The sequence below is a fragment of the Mustela nivalis genome, assembly GCF_964662115.1.
Source record: "Mustela nivalis genome assembly, chromosome: 1".
Lineage (NCBI taxonomy): Eukaryota > Metazoa > Chordata > Mammalia > Carnivora > Mustelidae > Mustela > Mustela nivalis.
In genome coordinates, this window is record NC_139020.1 from 75,780,238 (window position 1) to 75,800,001 (window position 19,764).

At 39.0% G+C, this 19,764-nt stretch overlaps 2 protein-coding genes across 18 annotated transcripts in view; one reads left to right on the top strand and one right to left on the bottom strand.

Annotated features, from left to right (window-relative positions):
• The window catches only part of MED12L (mediator complex subunit 12L), a 322,213-nt gene that overhangs the window by 136,032 nt on the left and 166,417 nt on the right, over nt 1-19,764 (top strand). The gene's annotated exons all lie outside the window — the stretch shown is intronic.
• P2RY14 (purinergic receptor P2Y14) overlaps nt 1-19,764 on the bottom strand; it is a 54,183-nt gene that overhangs the window by 15,022 nt on the left and 19,397 nt on the right. The window contains exon 2 of one of the 3 annotated variants that reach the window (XM_082709928.1): nt 9,268-9,367. The exons of 1 other annotated variant lie outside the window; for it this stretch is intronic. The gene's annotated coding sequence lies outside the window, so the exon portion shown is untranslated. Of the gene's footprint in view, nt 1-8,680; nt 8,803-9,267; nt 9,368-19,764 lie in introns of those variants that run through there. One more of the 3 variants, XM_082709929.1, reaches the window with a different exon arrangement.

Genomic DNA, 19,764 nt, shown 5'->3' on the forward strand with positions numbered 1-19,764 from the left:
TAATTTAAAGGTGTTACTTATTTATTTGCCAGAGAGAGAGAAAGCGAGCCGAGCGCAAGCATAAGTAGGGGAGTGGCAGGTAGAGGGAGAAGCAGACTCCCCACTGAGCAAGGAGCCTGAGGTGGGACTCTATTCCAGAACCCAAGGATCATGACCTGAGCTAAAAGCATATGCTTAACCAACTGAGCCAGCCCATAGATTAAGGAGTCCCAAGGACTAAGTGATAAGAATAAGAATATTCTTATTCTTCAGGGATGCGTAGTGAAGTATTTAGGAGAGATGGGCCATAATTGCCTGCACCACATTTTCAAAACAGATCAGTAGAAGAAAAGAAAAGTACGAGTCCTTGTGTATTGTATTTTTTGGGCTGATACCTATTACAGTATATGAGCATACTTATAATTCATGCATATGTGCTCATACATATACATATGTGTGTGTTAGTTTAGAGAGAAGAGACCTGAGCTCAGTGCCTGACATATAGCAGGTACTTAACAGTCTCTTAGACTTCTCTGTTACCCTGCTTTACTTGTTCTTCTCAGTCACCTTGGGGAGCTTCTCTGCCTGCCCTTAAATTGGTTTATCTTATTCTGTTCTCTGCCATCTCCCTTTCTCTTTCCAGCCAAAATGATCTTTGTTTAGAACACTGTTTAAAATCATCATCAAGAAAGCAAACTTTGCGTTTTATCAATCATCTATTCCTTGGGTGCTTATTAGCAGACAGCCTTCTTGGCCTTGTGGATCTGTCCTGCTCCCTTAACGCTCAGTGCCTGGTGCTTCTGGAACCTGAGCTGCCTCATCTCCTTCTCCTCCGTGGAGTGCACCTCCATTTTCCGCACTTCTGGGTCCCTCACAGCTTTGGATACTGAGGAGCCAGGTGGCCTCACCTCCAGAGGGAACAGCTTTTCCCTCAACTGAGTGAGTCACGGCTTGCGTTGAGCTGTCCCTGTGTCTTGTCATCCCTTTCATTCTCCTCACATTTTATAGCGATAACTGCCATTTATCGGGAATTTACCTTGTATGGGACACAGGGAATGCTAATTACTTTTAAGAGTGCTATTTCTTTTTCAAGGACTATTCCATACGTTGAAAAGAGTTTATGTAATATAAGGGAAAACACAGTCCAAAAGAGCACAGCACCGAGCCAAGAGCCAGAACCCCACCAGACCTCCTGCATTTCCTCTGCCTGGAACGAACCCCGTCTTGAGTTTTGTGTTCTTCATTTCTGCCCTTTAAAAACAGATGATTTTAATCCATGTAGTCATAGATTCTCTTGTAAAGTTGTTCATGCTATATGTAGTCTTCTGGGACTTTTTACAAATCCCCAGCTCAGCATTATGTTTCTAAAGTTTAGCACTTTAGAAAATGAAAGTAGTTGGAAAAGAGGAATATTTACCTGTAGATAAGCATTTTTAATTCCTAGGTATGTGCCCTAGAAAACTAGAGAAGCATACCAAGAAACATGAACAAGGATGCTCATAGAAACGGTGATAATAGCAAAAATGTGGGCATTAGCTCGAAGGATTATTGACAGGAGAATGGGTAGAAGAAGAAAAAATTAGTGAAATTTTATGCACCACTGAAAATGAGCAAACTTCAGCCACGCACTTTTAAATAAATCCTCTTACAGTTCTGATAAGATAAAAAGCAATTCTACTTTATAGTTCAGGAAACTGAAGTCTAGACAGTTTGAATAAACTGTCCACAGTATTGCAACTAGTATGTTGTAGAACTGCCATTTGAATCCAGGTCAGTGTCGTTCTAAAGCCATAACTGCTGGGGAGTATTGGTGCCTGTCGGAAAGCCTTGTTTTCGTTGGCTAGTTTGTTATGCATGGAGAGTGAGCTTTGTATTTTCACCTGATCTGGCAAATGGTTCATAGGAGGAACTGTACAAATTTCTGATGAATGACCCAAAACATCATTATACTGCACAGGAAGAAAGCAGGTGAAGGGAACTTAGTGGCTCGAGCAAGTTCCTGAGGTAGAAACCAGAGCACCAGTGCTGAGAACCCAGCTCCTCTAAGGCCCTCTCTGACTGGGGCATTTACCGTGTCTGGTCTTGCCTTGGTTTCAGGCCTCCCCTTTAGTAGGCAGCTGGGAGACGCCTGGCAGATAGAGCGTCCGTGTATCTTGCATTCTAGCTGGTCCTGCTTCCAGGTGTCTCAGCCAGGGTCCACTGCTGCTCTCCTGGTGGAGAACAGAGGCCTCTCCCCGGGTGTGTGCCTCGTACCACTAACGTAAGTCTGTCCAGCCTGCAGCAGTGGGAGTGCTGGCAAGCTTTCTTTTATCTCTTGAATGTCATTGACATGATTAGCCTGTGGAAAAAGTGCAGGTGTGTTTTGTGTGTACAGGGTGGAGGGCACAGGAAAGGCAAAACAGCGGATGTTTGGTGCCTTTGGCAACTAAACCATTGTGCATTATGAATTTAGATTATTGTGCTACTTAGATATTTTGGCCCAGTTGAACAAAAATTAAAAATAAGCAAAAGCTTAACTGCCTAGCTATCCCCTTGAGCTTTTCCTTGTCTGTCACCCAGTGCCCAGCAAAGCTCTGAGCCAGGTATATATTTTTCCCCCTGTCCCAGTAAATCCCAAAAGGATTCTGATCCTTTGTACACTGGTAGGGCCCCTCGGCAAGGGTCTGCTAACATTACCCTCAGAGTTCTGTCAATTACTGTGTTAGGACTAGCGGGAGTGCCCAGGTGAATTTGCTTTCACACTGTCCCCGAAATGATGTTGAGACCCAGTTGCATGAGGATCTAAAACTCACTGAGGCAGAGGTGCTCGGAGCCCCGGCCTTGGGCCGTGGTTGTCTGTACTTAGCATTTTAGTGTGTCTGCCTCATGTTGATCTGCGTTAAAACATCACCTCCTCAGAGAGGACTGTTCTGTCCCTGACATCTGATGCAGCCAACCCTGTACCCAGCAACTTCCAGACCCTCACTAGCTTTTATTTTTTTCATAGCTCTCTTCCTTATTTAAAATAATAGTAATTTTTCAATTTATGGTCTCCGTTACCCCCTTAAAAGACTTCATTCTCTTCATGAGATCAGAATTTAATTCTCTTACTCATTGCTAAATTACTATCTGGCATTACTGTAGAAGCTCAATAGATACTTAGTGAATTTATGAGTGAATATATCTGTACAATTTTGGTCAAACTCAGGAGTTGATTTACTTAACAGTTACATGATGAGTCTGTCTAGAACCTCTAGAGTTTTATAATTTTTGTGCTATAAGGTAAAATATATAGGTATCTTTTAAAATCTTTGGTGTGTAAAATTGGATCAACCATAATCTTTAATTTATAAAATACTCTTATGCAAAGTTGATGCAAGTTTGACTTTAAAAAGTTTGATTCTGTTATTTTATCATGTTAATAGTTTTCCTTAAACTAAATAACCAAAACAAAAGGCAAGATGGTAATAAGCTACCTGTAGCTGAATGCTTTGCCCTCCTTCCCAAAGGCCATCTCTGGCCATCATGTGTCCTGAATCCTATTTTCTTCATTCTCCTGCTGTCTGTTTTGTAGTGTTCTATATATTTTCCTAAAAGTGTGTGTGTGTATGTGTGTGTTTAAAAAGGCCACATGTGATCTTTTAGTGACTTAACTGTATCATACCACATATCATCCATGTTATTGAGTATTGTTTTATCATTCATTTGTCTTGATGACTATAACCTTCCTTTGTCTGACCATTTCAGTTCATACAGTCAGTTTCCTGTGTTTGGGGTGTTTCTGGGTTTTTGCCCTTGTAAACTATGTTGAGATGTATACCCATATTGACTCTTGATGAACATGTGAAAGATTTTCCTATGGGGATAAATCTAGAAGTTAAATTGTTGATTCATAGGGTTTATGAATGTTAAAATAATGGAAACAGTGTTCAAACTATGTTCTAAAGTGGTTGTACCAATTTATACTCCTATCAATAGTGTGTAATGATACTATGGTCACAAATCTTCCTCAACATTTCATATTCTCAGAGTTTTACAGTTATTGTGACATGATATTATATTGTGGTATTGATTTGCATTTCCATGATAACTGATGATATGGGCATCTTATCATATAATAATCAGTTATTTCCATGAAATGTCAACTCATCTGACTCATTTTTCTGTTGGGTTGTTTATGCTATCATTGATTTGTAAAAATTCTTCAAATATTGTTGATAACTGCTTTGTTTGGGTGTATATATGGTGAATTGCCTTTCCCAGATTGTAACTTGTCTTTTCACTTTTTAAGATTTATTTTGATAAACAAAAGTTACGGATTTTAATGTAGTCAAATTACTTTTTTTTTTTTTTTTTTGAGCTGGTGTGTTTTTGCATCAAAAGAAAATTTTTCTATCATTTTCTATCTCAAAGCCTAAACTAACAGTTCTTACAATATGGCTTCTTATGTCCATGGGGGTCCTTGACACCCTTGCAGGCAGGCATTGAAAATCAACACATCTTTCCAAGAATAGTAACACGTTATTTGCCTTTTCTAACTCGTTACACTGACATTTGTATAAAAGGTGCAAATGCTGTGGTATATAAAACAAACCTGATGGGACTTTAGTACCAGTCAAGGCCTTGTACACACCTGTGCTGTAGTCCCTGCATTACTGCTCTGCATTCCCACTAACCAGGGAAAGAAAAGGCTAAGTGTCCTCGATGAAGTAATGTTTATTGTACTTGGTTAAATCTTACCCCTTAAATATGTGTTGTAAATTTTTTGCATTATAGAATAGGAATAGTTCCTAAAGCTTTTACTAGATATGATGGTTGTCTAGAGCAACAACACTGGAGTGACTGAGCCATGAGCTGAATTAGAGGCTTTTTCCTGAAACACTGTTTTTACTTGAAAGAATGATAACAAACTATAGTAATTCAGACTGAAGTATTTGGCAGACATTTTCTCAAAAAACAGATGAAGTGAGTCTTCACCAAGGAAAACAAATAGCAGCACTTTCCAGTACTTAGATAGAGATCAGTGCCAATATTAATACTATTTTTTGATATTATATAATGAAGAGTATATTCTGCATGAATTCTGCATGAGTGTACATCTCCAAGTGACTGATGATTGTATCATGTTATAAAATCTAGCACAGATCAAAGGCTTATTCAGAGAATAGGTTAGACTAAAGGATTTTAACGTAAGAGGAATATTCATTGATGGGGATTTAGAGTCTACATTGTAAACAACATTTAAGAAACCACCACTTTTTGAGTTTTCATGTGGCGCCAAAGAACAAAATCCAGAAGACTACTACATACTTCTTCCTTTTCCTATTACATATCTGTGTGAGACTGGATTTTCTTTAATATGCTTTAATTAAAACTACCATTTGAAACTAATTAAATGCAGAAATGAATATGCGAATCTTAGTCAAGATGTTAGAGAAATGTAAAAATGTAGAATGTCACCTTTCTAACTAAAACTTTTTTGATAATTTATTTTTCACAAAATGTTTTTCATGTTAACATTTGGTACTATTTAAAAACTGAATTATAAACACAAATTTAACAATTTTAACATTTAATATAGTAAATATGGCTAGATTTAACTTACACAAATGAAAGCTCTTCAGACAACTGGGTGTTGGGAAAGGGATCTTGAGACCAAAAGTTTGAGAATTTGTGGCAAAATATATTTTACTGTTTTTTCTAATAAGGCTTTCTGGGGGTAAATTTGCTTATTTTGATGTCGGCTTTAATTTATGCATATACTAGACAGTATGTGGGCTGTCTATAAATACCAAAAAAGGACACCAGACATTTATAAAGAATAATTAAATTCTAAAAATAAGTAAAACTTCCCAGTCCATCATTGTAACTTTTACAGATCAGATATCTTTCATTTCACTTTTTTCTTTGGTAAGGTTGTCTGTTTGGTTATTCATCCACCCACAAGGTATGAGAATTAAGCATATATTAACCTTCATGTCTTTTCCCCACCTCTCTCTATGTAGGACTACCACCTGTAGGGCTCAGGGCTCTGGGTTCCCAATCGCTAGGTCTCTGGCTGTCAGGCTCCCTGGTCGGCCTGCTTATTTACAGTGTGGGTCACTTACTGTGGTTGCTACTTAGTGGGCATATGTTGATAGATGCTTGCCACCTGTGTGCTGGCACAGTCCCCAGTTTTCTGTTGAAATGATGGAAGGTAAATTGGGAGAACTATTCAAGCTCCCTTATTTTGCAGTTTCTTGTTTGGCCCTCTGAGTAGCAGATGCTAACTCAAAAAGTTTCCTGTGAGGGGGCACCTGGGTGGCTCAGTGGGTTAAGCCTCTGCCTTCGGCTCAGGTCATGATCTCAGGGTCCTGGGATCGAGCCCCACATGGGGCTCTCTGCTCAGCAAGGAGCCTGCTTCCCCCCTCTCTCTCTGCCTGCCTCTCTGCCTACTTGTGATATCTCTCTCTCTCTCTCTCTCTCTGTCTGTCAAATAAATAAATAAAATATTAAAAAGTTTCCTGTAAGGTTTTTAATCTTGCTAATACTATCTCGGATCTAATAAGTTATTAGCAAGGACGGGGGAGAAAATTCTATTTTTATTGAATAGCTGCTACGTGTCAGATACTAACGTGCCACATTAGTATCCTAGCGGCTCTTTGTGGTGATAAGCTTTATTATGATGTTTTATGGGTTAGGGAATGGAAGAAGATCATAGAGGCAGAAGAGCTAAGAAACATGTAGCTCAAGGTCACAGTAGATTCAAATTCAGCTCTTTATCTGCAAAGGTCTGCTTTTTCTACCATATAAAATTGCCTCTGTAAAAATCTGAGTGCCTGTAATATTGCCCGTTTTATGCAATGTAATTATTGTCACTGTTGTGCAAACAAGTTAAGAGGCAGAGCAGTCCTGTACACTTTTGCATCTCCAAACTTGTGTTTATGTATAAATTACAGTTTTTATTGGGCACATTCATCTCTTTAGATCAGAGAGAGATGGGATAGGTGAGAGGGTACCAGATTTGAAGCCAGATGGCTTTTTCTTGAAGTCCCGTTGTTGGCCTTTATTAGCTGTGTTACTGTGTTCAAGTCAACGAACCTCCCTGGACCCTAGCTTCCTAACTGGTAAAACGGAGCCCAAAACAGAAGGCATTTCCCATTGTAATTTGGCTGCAGGAAACGTCCAGTTTTCATAATATCTGTGCAAATGCTTTAAAAACAGAGGGCTGTATCTGTGGAGATTTGTTACTTGGAATTGTTAATTAGAAGTCCTGGATCTTGCTGTCATACTACAATTATGTAAAATATGATTAATAGTTTTTTCCTCACCCCTTGACTTTTGGGGCTGCCTTTTGAGACCGTTTCTCTTTCTTTCCTATTAGAGTGAGTCATATAAAATTGCTAATATTTGGCTGTTTTTTTTAACCTACAAATGGGGAAATTTCATATGATTAGTATACTAATACACTTAATAGTTATTAGTGAAATTACACATGAATGGTTAACAAAGTCTGTATAGTAAAGCATATGGCAAGAAGTAAGTAAGCCTACATGTTGGTCTTGTTTTTCTTTCCTTTTTCTTTTTCTTTTTTAAGTTCCAAGTTTTTTTTTTTAAGATTTTATTTATTTGGAGAGAGCAGGAGAAAGAGTGAACAAGCGCAAGAGAGTGCACAAGTGGTGTAAAGGGCAGAGAGGGAGAAGCAGACTCCCCACTGAATAAGTAGCCCAGTGTGGGGCTTGATCTGGGACTCTGGGATCATGACCTGAGCCAAAGGCAGGGCTTAACCAACTATAATCCCTACCAGTTGTTCAATGTTTTGTGTTGAAGAAGCACTAAAGGTGAAACAGTCTTCCCCTATAATGGGTGGGGCTGATACAGAAAGTCCTCTAGAATGGAAAGAGGACTATAGATGTATATAGATTTTTTCCCCACGAATGCTATCTTTAAGTGGGGAAAACTGGCAAGAACGTTGGTAAGTGGGGTGCCTGGGTGGCTCAGTCAGTTAAACATCTGTCTTCAGCTCAGGTGCTGGGATCATATCCCACACTGGACTCGTTGCTCAGCAGGGAGTCTGCTTCTCCCTCTCCCTGTTTGTGCTCACTCTCTTCTGTGTCAAATAAAATCTTAAAAAAATTTGGTAAATATAAAAATGAATTAAGAAGAGACTTAAAAGATTACATTTTCGATGTTTAGAAAATCACTGGTTAAGAAGATTCATAGCTTTTTAAAAAATATTAAAGTTTGTGACTTTTAAAACATTTTTCCCAGCAGAGTTGTTGGGAGGCCCTCATGGTTGATAAATGATCCTATCTCTCTGCCCTCTACCAGTCACAATGTTCTTACCGTTTCCCCAATAGGGCTCTTAAATAACTGTTTTTGCTAGGAAACATACTAGAGTGGATTCTAATTTTAAATGAAATTTAAAATTATCTGTTAGTCTAGACTTTATGAAATTTACAATTTTTAGAAAAAAACAAATAAAAATAAGTTCCACAAGTTGTTCTTTGTCCTTGCCACCCACAAATTAAATTTAAAAAACCCCCCAAACTTCTCCCCCACAAAAAAACCACTGATTACTTGATATTTAAATGTTAGTGAAGTCTCAGAGAAAGAAATCAGAAAAATCAAAGATACGAAAAGCCAAGCCCAAGATGTTAAAAAAAAAAAAAAAACCTAAAATAGCAACCACGAGGCTTATTTAATTTCTGTGTCTTTCCTTTAAAAATCAGTTGTGACTCACCATTAGTTCCACACAAGTAGCTTAGGCATTTAGGTTTCAGAGACGACTTTAAAAGCTTCCTTGCATGAAGTGTTTTGCCTTTGGTTTCAGGCTTTGCGGAGTTGGGGCATTTGTGCTCTTAAACCAAACCTATTTTGTCTGTCTGTCTGCAGCTTTTCCTTTCTTTATTGGCCAACCTCAGCTCTGAGGATTACATCATAGCCCAGCTCTATCGGTGCTTCTTACCGTATCCCAAGCTGATTTTAACCCACTTCTCACACACACACAGAGCACTGTCTTACATTGTCTACAAGCAATAAGTTTATGAATTTTTTAAAAAGTAGTGATTTCTTAAAGCTTAATGCATGAGCCCATGGAAGAAATTCCTGCCCCAGGCAGTTAAAAGGAACATTGATGGGGAACAGTTAATTGGACTTAGTTTAGTTTTTGAATTTGGAAATCAAGTCTCATCTGTAAATCTGTCTCTTATCATTTAATCCATTAAAAAAAAGAATTTAGTACAACACGAGTATAAACAGCCATTTCACATTGGAATCACAAATACTCTTTAAATATACTCTGCATCGGGAGGACCTTTTTTTACTTACCAGTTTTTCCAGCCTCTCTTCCTCTCTGTTGGCAAGATTGGATCAGCAGCTGAGTGTAACATCTGATGTTGAGGGAAATAGACTTTGCTCTCTGCTTGGGCTGCGCGTGTTGACCAGTGGGAAATGCTGCATTAGCTCTCAGACCAAAACACATAAAGTACTCTATGAAATGTTGACATCTTGCCAACGGCTTGGATGTCAAATACTCCAGATGTCCAGTGCTCTTCGGAGCCCAGCTCTACTATGTGCTTGTATAAGTCAGATGTGATTTATGCTTAAGGTTACAGATTATCAAGGCCCGACCAAACAGTGACTGGTGTGAAACTGGGTAGAGCGAGAAAGGGGAGAGCAACAGAGCAAATGAGAGCTCCAGCCAGCAGGAGGCTAGATCTTTCCCATGCCTAGCCGTGACCTCTTCCTGTGAAGCTGTTGTAAGAATAGCTTCTGTGTTTATTGGGAAGTATTTTCAAATTGTACTTCACATGGCTTCAACTGACTCCTTGAAACTTGTTGGAAAATGGAGAAATATTTGGAACAAATGAGACCAGAACAAATTGCCACTTTCAGTTGCAGGGGAAGAAGGTGGAAGGCTATGCAGGTAGGCTGATCACCTATGAGTCTCGATCAGTCTTTATTGAAAGACCTAGTAACACACTGACCTGGTTCTAAGGGTATACTGATGGTGCCTGATCTACTCAAGCTGTTCATGTTGACATATTCCCAACCTTGAACTGTGACTCTAATCTTTCTTCGGGTTACCTCTCCTCTTCAATTTGGTTTCTGAACACCCTGTTTGAGCCACACTTTTGGATTCCTTCCTCATTTAACAAACTGTTGCTGGGACTCATTGTTCTTACACAGTGTTCTGGATTAATGTAATCATAGTACTTCTCTCAGGAGGAAGGGGGCCTGAGTCTCCTAAACTCTACTTTAAACTCATCTGGTTTGGACCTGTATCATCAACTTTACTCACTTTACCACTTTCTTTCCCTTTCTCTTAGGATAGCCTGCTCATTATCAGTCATGCTTATTATCATTATCACACGAAACAAAACCCCTGAAAGCCATCCCTTGACTTAAGCCCTTTTATTAGGTACTACTGTCTATTAGTCACCCAAACTGTAAACTGTCAAATTATCCTTCGTGATTTCCTCTGCTCATACCCAGTGTATCAGCAAAGCTTGATGAATTTTTTAAACACCTAAATATTTCTTATTTATGATTCCCACTAAACCTGTATTCCCTACCCTAGCCGACTCCCCAGTGTCTACCCTTCACTTATTCCTGAGAGGGATCCTTCTAAAATACAAAGCATAGCCATGTCCTTTACGTGGGTCCCTGTCACTGTACAAGGGAAGTTCATCCTATTGAATCTGACAGACGTAGTGCTTTGTGATTTGATGGTCCTCATCTACCACTGCTTGCCTGCAGCCTGTCCATTGGTTTTAACTCCCTGCAGTTCTTGCCTCCTGGCTTGAGCTTATGCCTTTGCCTCTCTCTGGAATATCTTCTTTCTCCTTTTTCCTGGGTCATCATGGATTTGAACTGCTTTAAAAATTTCATGGAGTCATCTTAAAAACTAAATGTTTAGTTTCATCCTATAGAAAAATATCTTTGAAATTCTACATTTCATGTGCTTATTGTTTAAAATGTGCTAAAATGATGGCATAACTCTTTAGTAAGTTTGTCTGAGTTCAGTTTATTTTATTTCTTATACCTGCAGAAACCCACTCATCCTCTTTTCTGTTAGCCAAAAATGGTATTGATTGATACTTCCACCTACCTATTCTGACATTCGTCTATTCATCTCGTCAGTCAGCTGCTGTTGAACGGTTGCCTTCTGCAGGCTGGGTACTGAGAGGGCCCTGGGGTGTAACTGAGTTCTTTACCTGTGCTCTTTAATTTTCTTCTCTTTGTTTTTCCCAGTTAGATTGGGAGCTGATGAAGGCAGAGCAATATCTTGACAATTTCGTATCTTTAGCACCTACCATTTTTACTCATGGAATTAAAAGAACACAAAAGTAAAGATGTGTTGGTTTCTAAATTTTCTTTTTCTTCTAAGATTTTCTTGTAACACTTGTGTTTCATAAATGAGACTTGTAAATATTGGTAAGGGGCAGAATAAAAGTTAATAGGCTTAGTTTCTTTCTTTCTTTTTTTGTTTTATTTTTGAAGGCTTATGATTTGTATGTAAAAATGAACTGATTCTATAAATACTCAATTTGATTGCCAGGAATAAGTTTGTAGTCTGGTAACTGCTATAACTGAGTTGCTCAGATACATAGAAACCTTAAGTCAGATATGTATATTTTAACCAAAACCAGTACTTAGGGCTATGTGGATCATGTTTGGTTCAATTTATGATGGTAATTTTTTAAAAAAATATTGATCTTAAAAAAGATTTTTATTTCATTTATTTTTTGTGGTAGGAAGAGGGAGAGAGATTCTCTACTTACTTATTTAGAGTGTGAGTGGAGTCTTGGGTGGGGGGAGGGAGAGAGAATCTCAAGCAGACTCTGCCCTGAGCAACAGCCTGATGCAGGGCTTGATCCCATGACCCTGAGATCATGGCCTGAGCTGAAATCACAAGTTGGACGCTTAACCGACTAAGCCACCCAGGTGCTCCAAGATTGATTTATTTGAAAGAGAGAGCGCTGATGAATGTGAGTGTGTGAATGTGTGCTCGCATGAGTTGGGGGGGGCAGGGGGGGCACAGGGAGAGAACCTCAGAGAGGCTCCCCACTGAGCATGAATCCAGACCCCTGCCCCCCATTCTCAAACCCTGAGGTCATGAACCAAGCGGAAATCAAGAGTTGGAGGCTTAACCAACTAAGTCACTCAGGTACCCCATGATTGCAGTTTTGAAAGGAATGTCTACTATGTGAAAATGCCCAAGGGTAAAAAAATATATATTTTTAAGGAACTTGTCCATTTGTAACAGTATTCCATTTGTAAGTTGAAGGAAGAACTGAAGGCACTTTAAACCCGAATCTCTAAGTTTATGATTTCCATACTCTTGGGGAGTTACAAGAAAAAAGTATTGGTGGAATTCATTAGCACAAAACTTAAGGCCTTAGGGAAACTTGGGGTCATGACAAGGCATGACATGAGTAATGAGCTAAATATCAGTCTGTTCTAAGGAGACATGGGGGGCATATTCTCATCAACTAGCTAATTTTGGAAACATACCCCTTTTTATTTTATTTAAGTTGATCATGTCTATAGTTTTGTACTCTGCCAGAAATTACTGGACTAACTGTCCCAAGAGTCCCCTAGCCCTTGCCACACACATTCTCCACTTGAGGCAATGACAGCATGTAATGTGCATGTTGATGTGGTTTAGACCAGGTCCTGTTTCCAAACACACTACCTATTTATTTTATTTTATTTTTTATTTTATTATTTTATTTATTTTTTTACCTCTGGCCCTTGTCAGGCTAGTATTTCCTCATCCTGAAATGGATCCTATCGTCCATTTCTACCTGTTGAACCATTGTGTATCCCTTAAAATATAGCTCAGATCCACTGTTCATGGAGCTTTTCCTTATCTTACCACTATATGGCTTAATCTGAATGCTGATTAGGCCACTTCTGAGACCCTGTACTGTGTCACAGATGGTAGTGGTTGTTTCATCTGGTTTTGGGGGAAGGTGAGTTTTTGCTGATGTTCCCTGAGTCTGTTATTTGTGGAGTCACCAGATCTGTCAGCCAGGAGGGCAGGTGATGTTTCTGCAGCCTTTGTCACCTCATATTGCCAAGGCTGTCCAGGCTGTGCTTGGTGCATTATTATTCTTTTGCTTAGCAATCCATAGACACCTTGCTTTCTAAAACTTTAGCTCATTGAAAGCGTAAGGTCTTTTAGGTACAAAGAGGGGGACTGTATGTAATCAATGAAGACCTCCATTACTTTTCGTTTGTTTTCCCTTAGCTGAAGCAATTTGAACATCATTTTATGTATGTATGTATGTATGTGTTTATATATTTAATTCAAATTAAACTAATGTAAAACTTTTATTCAAGTAATGCATTTATGTACTTTAATAAATCAAATAATTTTATACATCTTATAGTGGAAAATAACAGTTCCTGCTGTTTCCCTGTGTCCTAGTGGCTACCTTTTTCACATTGTAGCTATTATTTTTAGGTATTAACCCTTGAATTTTTACATAAATGACAGGTCTTGGCTTTTAGTAGCATCTGTTGACTTCTTCGGGTGGAAGATGAAGTTTCAGCTCCCTTATTCTTCAGCACTTCTCCTCACCTAGGTATTAGGTTTATAATCTCTGGATAAATCAGTATCACTTACTCATATAATAAGAGTTATGTAAATATCATTTATGGCTGAGGCTCATCACATACTTTGAAAGGGGTTACAATTCTGCAGCTTGCTCTAGTGACCAGGAGAAACCGTGCCCTATTGGTCTAATGAGGGCCTCATGGTTCAGACTGCCCATGTTCCCATTTTCAGTTAATTAAGATATGTAAACATGCTATAGAAATGTTAGTTCTCATCACTTGAATGTTAAAATTTGAGCCAAACTTTATTCAGTCTAGTTCTTAGCTGTATGTGTATGAATACATTTAAAAGTATTTTTGCTGGGGCGCCTGGGTGGCTCAGTTGGTTCAGCGTCTGCCTTCAGCTCAGGTCATGATCCCAGGGTCCTGGGATTGAGCCCTGTTTGGGCTTTCTGTCCAGTGGGGAGCCTGTTCCTCCCTCTCCCTCTGCCTGCCTTGTGTTGTTTCTCTCTCTCTGTCAAATAAATGAATAAAATCTTTTTAAAAAATGTATTTTTGCCAACAGATGCATTTAGAGAAATATGTAAAGTCCAGGTGTGCATGAATGTATAAGCTTTTGCTGGGGAGATACTTAGTAGCATTGTAGCTCAACAGAGGGGAAATGTCTGTGGATAAATGCTTGTTCTTAATAATTTTCTGTTACATTGCACTGGAAAGACATTTTACTAAAGATAAAGACCTTTATCTATTTTGGGCATTTCGCTCTTGGCAACATATTTTTAAAAATTAGAGAGAGTGAGGGAGCATAACAGGAGGGGCAGAAGGAGAGAGAGTCTCAAGCAGATGCCTCGCCAAGTGTGGAGCCTGGTGCATGGCTTGATCTCATGACCCTGAGATCATGACCTGAGCCAAAACCAAGAACTGGGTTCTTAACCGTCCGAGCCATTCAGGTGCCCCTTGGCAACTTATTTAATAGTAATTACTGCTATCTTGGAAAAGTCACATACAGAATATATACATACTTCCAAAACTATGTTTTTATTTTCTAGTTGAAGCTTATCTGCTGTGGAAAGCCTTAATCAAATTCTTTTCCTTTAGTTTGCTGTAGTTTTTTGGTAGTGTTTCCTAGAAGGCTTATTTTATATTTGATAGGCAAGGCTCTTGGTTTTATTCATTTAAAAATAGACAGTCATTTAGAACGTAAAAACTTCTGATTCCTAAATAGGAAGCCTGGGGTTTGGCTTGTGGAGCTGAAGAGATTGTTGGGAGACCAAGTTCATGTAAGAAGACACTGTCTGAGGAGAAATCTAACAGACAATTGATAGGATGTGGGAGGAAGGCAGTGGCTCTCATTTGTTGGTAAAAATGCTCTCTTGGGTAGTATCCTAGTCTATCATACTAATTTATAACCCTCATGTGTGGCAGTATGACTTAAATATCTACCTAAACTTGTGTTCGAAAGGGACGGGTGTCTAAATAATGAGCACCCAGTAGAACGTCCATGGTGGTTACATAGTGCTTCTCGTAAGGATGTGGGGTGTGAGTGCCCGGGGGCTGAGCATCTCTGGCCCGGTGCCTTTCACAGATGTCTGTAACTGAACACATCTCCTTTTCCTGGAGCCTTCCAGTCCTTCCCTAGGGGGTTTCAGTCCATCAGAGCTAGCCCTTGTTGTGAAACCTTTGACCATCTTTGGCTAGTGTTCCATCAAAATAAGATAGAAATTACAGCAAATTTGTCCAGCATGAAGACAGAGTCAGAGTTAGGTTAATCTGTGATTCTTTGTGCTTTCCCACATAACATATTTAGAAAGTTAAATTTGAGTATCCTTGAGAGGTCTGCTTCTGAACAGCTAAGAGACCTTGGGCTAGTTCTGTAATCTCTCTCAATCTAGAGAAAAAGAGTCCCTTACCTCAATAAAGTTGTTGGAAAGTTTAAATGAAGTTATGTATTTCTTACTGTAGTGCCCAGCCAAAATAGGTGGTCTGTAAGTGGCAGGGGCTTTTAGTAATATAATCGTAGGCTATTTGCCATTTTACAGTTTTCTTGAAAATGTACGGTCATTCAATGTATGTTAGATATGGAATGCAGTACTTTGAAGCTTTAATGAATATTCATTTCTAAGGACAGATCCAAATTGGAGAGTGGGCTTTTGATTCAACTGATTGGGTGTGACTAGGAAAGCTCTCTCAGATGACATGATCATACATAACCTTGGGAGAGGTAGTGCTGAATTATAAACATATTCTCGGGAGGAAAGAAGCAGGAGCCTGGTGAGCATACATCTAAGACAGGCACAGCTGATAGAATGCCTCCTGAGTGGGCTCGTCTGTGGCCTGGATTCCCTGAAGCCCTTGGCAAGGAAGCTCACCCAGTCTCTTTGTTTCTTTCTTTTTTCTTAATTGAAGTTTAGTTAACATATGATGTTATATTACTTTCAGTGAACAACATAGTGATTCAACAATCCTATGCATTTCTCAGTGCTCACCATGTTAAGTGTCGTCCCCTTTTGTCTCCATACAGATGTTGTTATAATATTGGCTGTATTCCTGTTGCCCTATTTTTCATGACTTATTTTATTTTTACTTATTTATTTTTGAAGATTTTAAAAATTTATTTGACAGAGACAGAGCACAAGCAGGGGGAGGGGCAAAGGAGAGGGAGAAGCTGCAGGCTTTCCCCCTCGCCCTCTTGAGCAGGGAGCCCTACACCCAGGACTCTGTCCCAGGACCCTGGGATCATGACCTGAGCAGAAGGCAGATACTTAACCAACTAAGCCACCCAGGCGCCCTTCTGTGACTTATTTTATAACTGCAGGTTTTCATCTCTTAATCCCCTTCATCTCCTTGCTCTTGACCCTTTTCAACTCCAGAAATTCTTAGTGTTCCACTGTTTTTAGTTAAGGTAAACAAAATGTGTGGTCCTAAAGCCTCTCCCTTGCCAGGAATCCCATCAAATTGCTGCCCTGCAGGAAAGACTATAACACTTATTATGCTAATGGTTATTTCTTCATGTCCCCATGAGTCTCTCTCATTGTAAAGCCTAGGACAGGCTAAGTAAGAGGAGAGGCAGGAAACATTTTTCCTTAGGTAAGGAAAACAAGAGCTCTTATGGGTATTTTGTAATTATTTTGTTAATTTAGCTGACTGGTTATTAATCCATTCTGGCTTTTGTGGGAAATGGCTTAGGTGTTGTTTGTTTTGTTTTGTTTTGTTTTAAATGGGCTGGCCTTAGCGCAGGAACATAATGTTTGAATTTACTAAATGATTTCTTGTCATTTGCCAAACCAAATATTATTTATCAACTCCTTGTATGAAGTCTGTGCTGTTTACCAGGAATTAGGATGCTTAGCACTCTATTGGAGGCACTTAGTTTCAAAAAACAAAATAAGACCGCCCATGATAAAACTACTTCTGAAATAGGAGAAATGGTGTGTTTTAAAAAGAAAATGATTGAGAGATTGTAGACCCTTTTGATCTGTTAAGTTTGGAGTGGTTTCTAAGTAACCTTGCTTTGGCGGCATGTTTACGTAGCTTCTTTCTCTGTAGCTTTTATTCTACAACTTTAAGCCTTTTTCTACTCTATGCCAATTGCAAAGTTGTATTTAGTTTAAATATTTATAGGATCTTGCCACTGTAAAGTTTTCTTTTAGGCAGTTGGAACATTTTTTGACTTGTAGTCTGGGAATACGAGAGCCAGCCTGTCTGATCAGTTGAGGCTGAGATGGCCTTATTTAGAACACTGGTTTGGGTACATACTGGCTGTGTAGCTTGGGCACATTACTTCACCTCTCTGGGTCTCAGAATTCTCTTTCTTCGAATGATCTATATACAAAGGCAATAATAATACTTATTTCAAAATATTTGTTGTATGTCTGGCACATAGAAGAGTAGAATTAATGTTGCCTTCCATAAGTATTATTTCCTTGAGGGAGAATTAGAAAAAAAAAATCTTGAAGGAGACTTGATTTGAGAGAATGTCTTATTATATCTAAAATGTAATGATTGCTTAAAGAACACATGATTTTGAAGTAGAACTTAACTATAATATTTTTGGTTCTGTGTCTTATCATAATTTTCCTCTGGCCTGTGTTCAGTCTGTTGTGTCATCTGAACCATTTGGCATAAATGAGATTAACACAAATTTCAAATGCCAACTTTCTTTTCTATGCTGTGACATTTTAATAATAACTAATATTTGCTGCTTCCTTTCCCACCTTTCCTCTCCAATTTGCTTTAAGCATTTTGTATGCAGACACGTTTTGGTCTGAAGTTCACAGTTTTTCTGCCATGAAGTCAACTCTATTTATTTTTTTATAAATCAAAGTTAGTGAAGGTGCAGACTGATTATCTATACTGTTTCAATCTGTGGGTCTTTGTGGTACTCTGAGGCATTTATAGGCCAACTTTTTGGGAGGCATTATCACTTAGAGGCACAAAGTGGCAGTTCCTATACTGCTTGAGACCACCCTGAGGTGTGAGAAAGATCTGGAAGTTTCAAGGTACCTAGCTTGGACATATAATCAAATACTCCAGAGCCTCACAATCATTATTGGTGAAATAATGTTACCACTTTCTTTAGTTTTGTTGGTTGGCTTTGCTGATGCAAATATTTTTAGTGTGTTCCATTATGTGTGCTGCTTATAAACCAGGTGAAGGAAATTTCTTGTTGCCTTCTTGAAGGAGAAATGAAAGATTGATTAATGCAGCACAGTCTGGATTGGCCCTGGTTCAAGTTCCAAGGTGCCCCTTGAAGCAGGAGAATGAGAATTTTCATTTTCTGAGATGTTGCTGGAGGAGTGACTAGTCATCTTCAGAGCTGTGACACTTCCTGAGGAACTTTTTTTTATTTCCACCTTTGTTCACTTGACATCTAACATTAAAACCTGATGAGCTTTGGTGTTTTTAGAGTCTTTTGGGACAAGTGTTTGGATCTGCCCCCTGCAAGGTAGAGAAGGTGTGGCCATGGAGCTCTGGAGTCAGGTAGGTGTGTGTTATTCTTCCCCTTTGCCACCGGTGAGATGCTGCTGATAATGGCAGGGTTGCTGAGTGACTTGGTGTGAAATAGTACATATGGAATGCACAGTGTGTGTCGCTAGGTATAGCTAATAAAGTCTAGTAGTATGTTTGCTGATTTTTTTTTTTTCCAAATTGAGGTAATTGTGTTCTCCTCAACCCCACCCCTTCTTAGTAGGCATATTTTAGAAACAGATACTAGCATTTTGATTCCTGGGGCATCTATCTGTGTTCTGTAGTTGCGTTATCATTTAGAGATTATGCAAATCGGACCTGAACACTTCATGTCTGTAGTAAGGATTGGGGGGTTTTGGGTTTTGGGGGAAGGGTGGACAAAAGTGGGCAGAAAGTGAGGATAGAGATGATGCTGTGATGATAAGCTTTTTACTCATATACTCAATGGCTCAGTTAATGCCTCAGCATTTCTTGTTTGTTTGTTTTAAGTGGGCTCTACATTCAAGGAAGGATTTGAACTCAGGACCCTGAGATGAAGAGTCCCGTGTTCCACTGACTGAGCCAGCCAGGTGCCTCTCCCCTCCCCATTGCCTCAGTGTTAATGAGCATATTGGGTTATCTAGGATCCTTTCCTCCTTAAAATTTTCACTTTTTTTTTGGGGGGGGGGCGGTTCTTGTAGTGTCTTTCTAAAATGTTTGTGCAGACTTAGTTTCTAGCAACATGTTGTCAAACTGTGTATGTGTGAGTACTTTTTTGTTTTGTTTTGAGCAACTGACTGTAGTTTTTTTTTTTTTTTTGAAATCTTAAATAGAGTCCTCGTGGATAAAATAAATGGAAGTATATCTCTGCATGTAGAGATGGGGGTCGGAGTTAGCCTACCTGTTTCTTCTCTACCATTGCCGCTACAATATGTCTGTGATTCACTGTGGTTAAGGAATGCAGTTTGAAAACCGTATCATTTTAGAAGATGTATTTATTGTAGAGTAAGCCCACCCATAAGTTGCAACTGTGGGTTTCCTAGATATTTTAGTGATTCAGAACCAGTGAATTGAGGCCAGGGCACTTGGTGATGTGCCATGAACATCGGGCTTTCCTTCAGAAGTAGGTTCTCCTTTTGACCTGTGATAAGGTTTTCTTATTACCTTTAAGATTTAAGGAGAAACTTTCTGACCTGAAGTATATCATTTCAGGAAATACTTTTGAAGAGGTTTCATTTACCAAAGACCTCAGGCTTAGCCAAAACAGATTTGGTTATGGTGATCTTATAATTCATTATTATTATTATTTTTTTA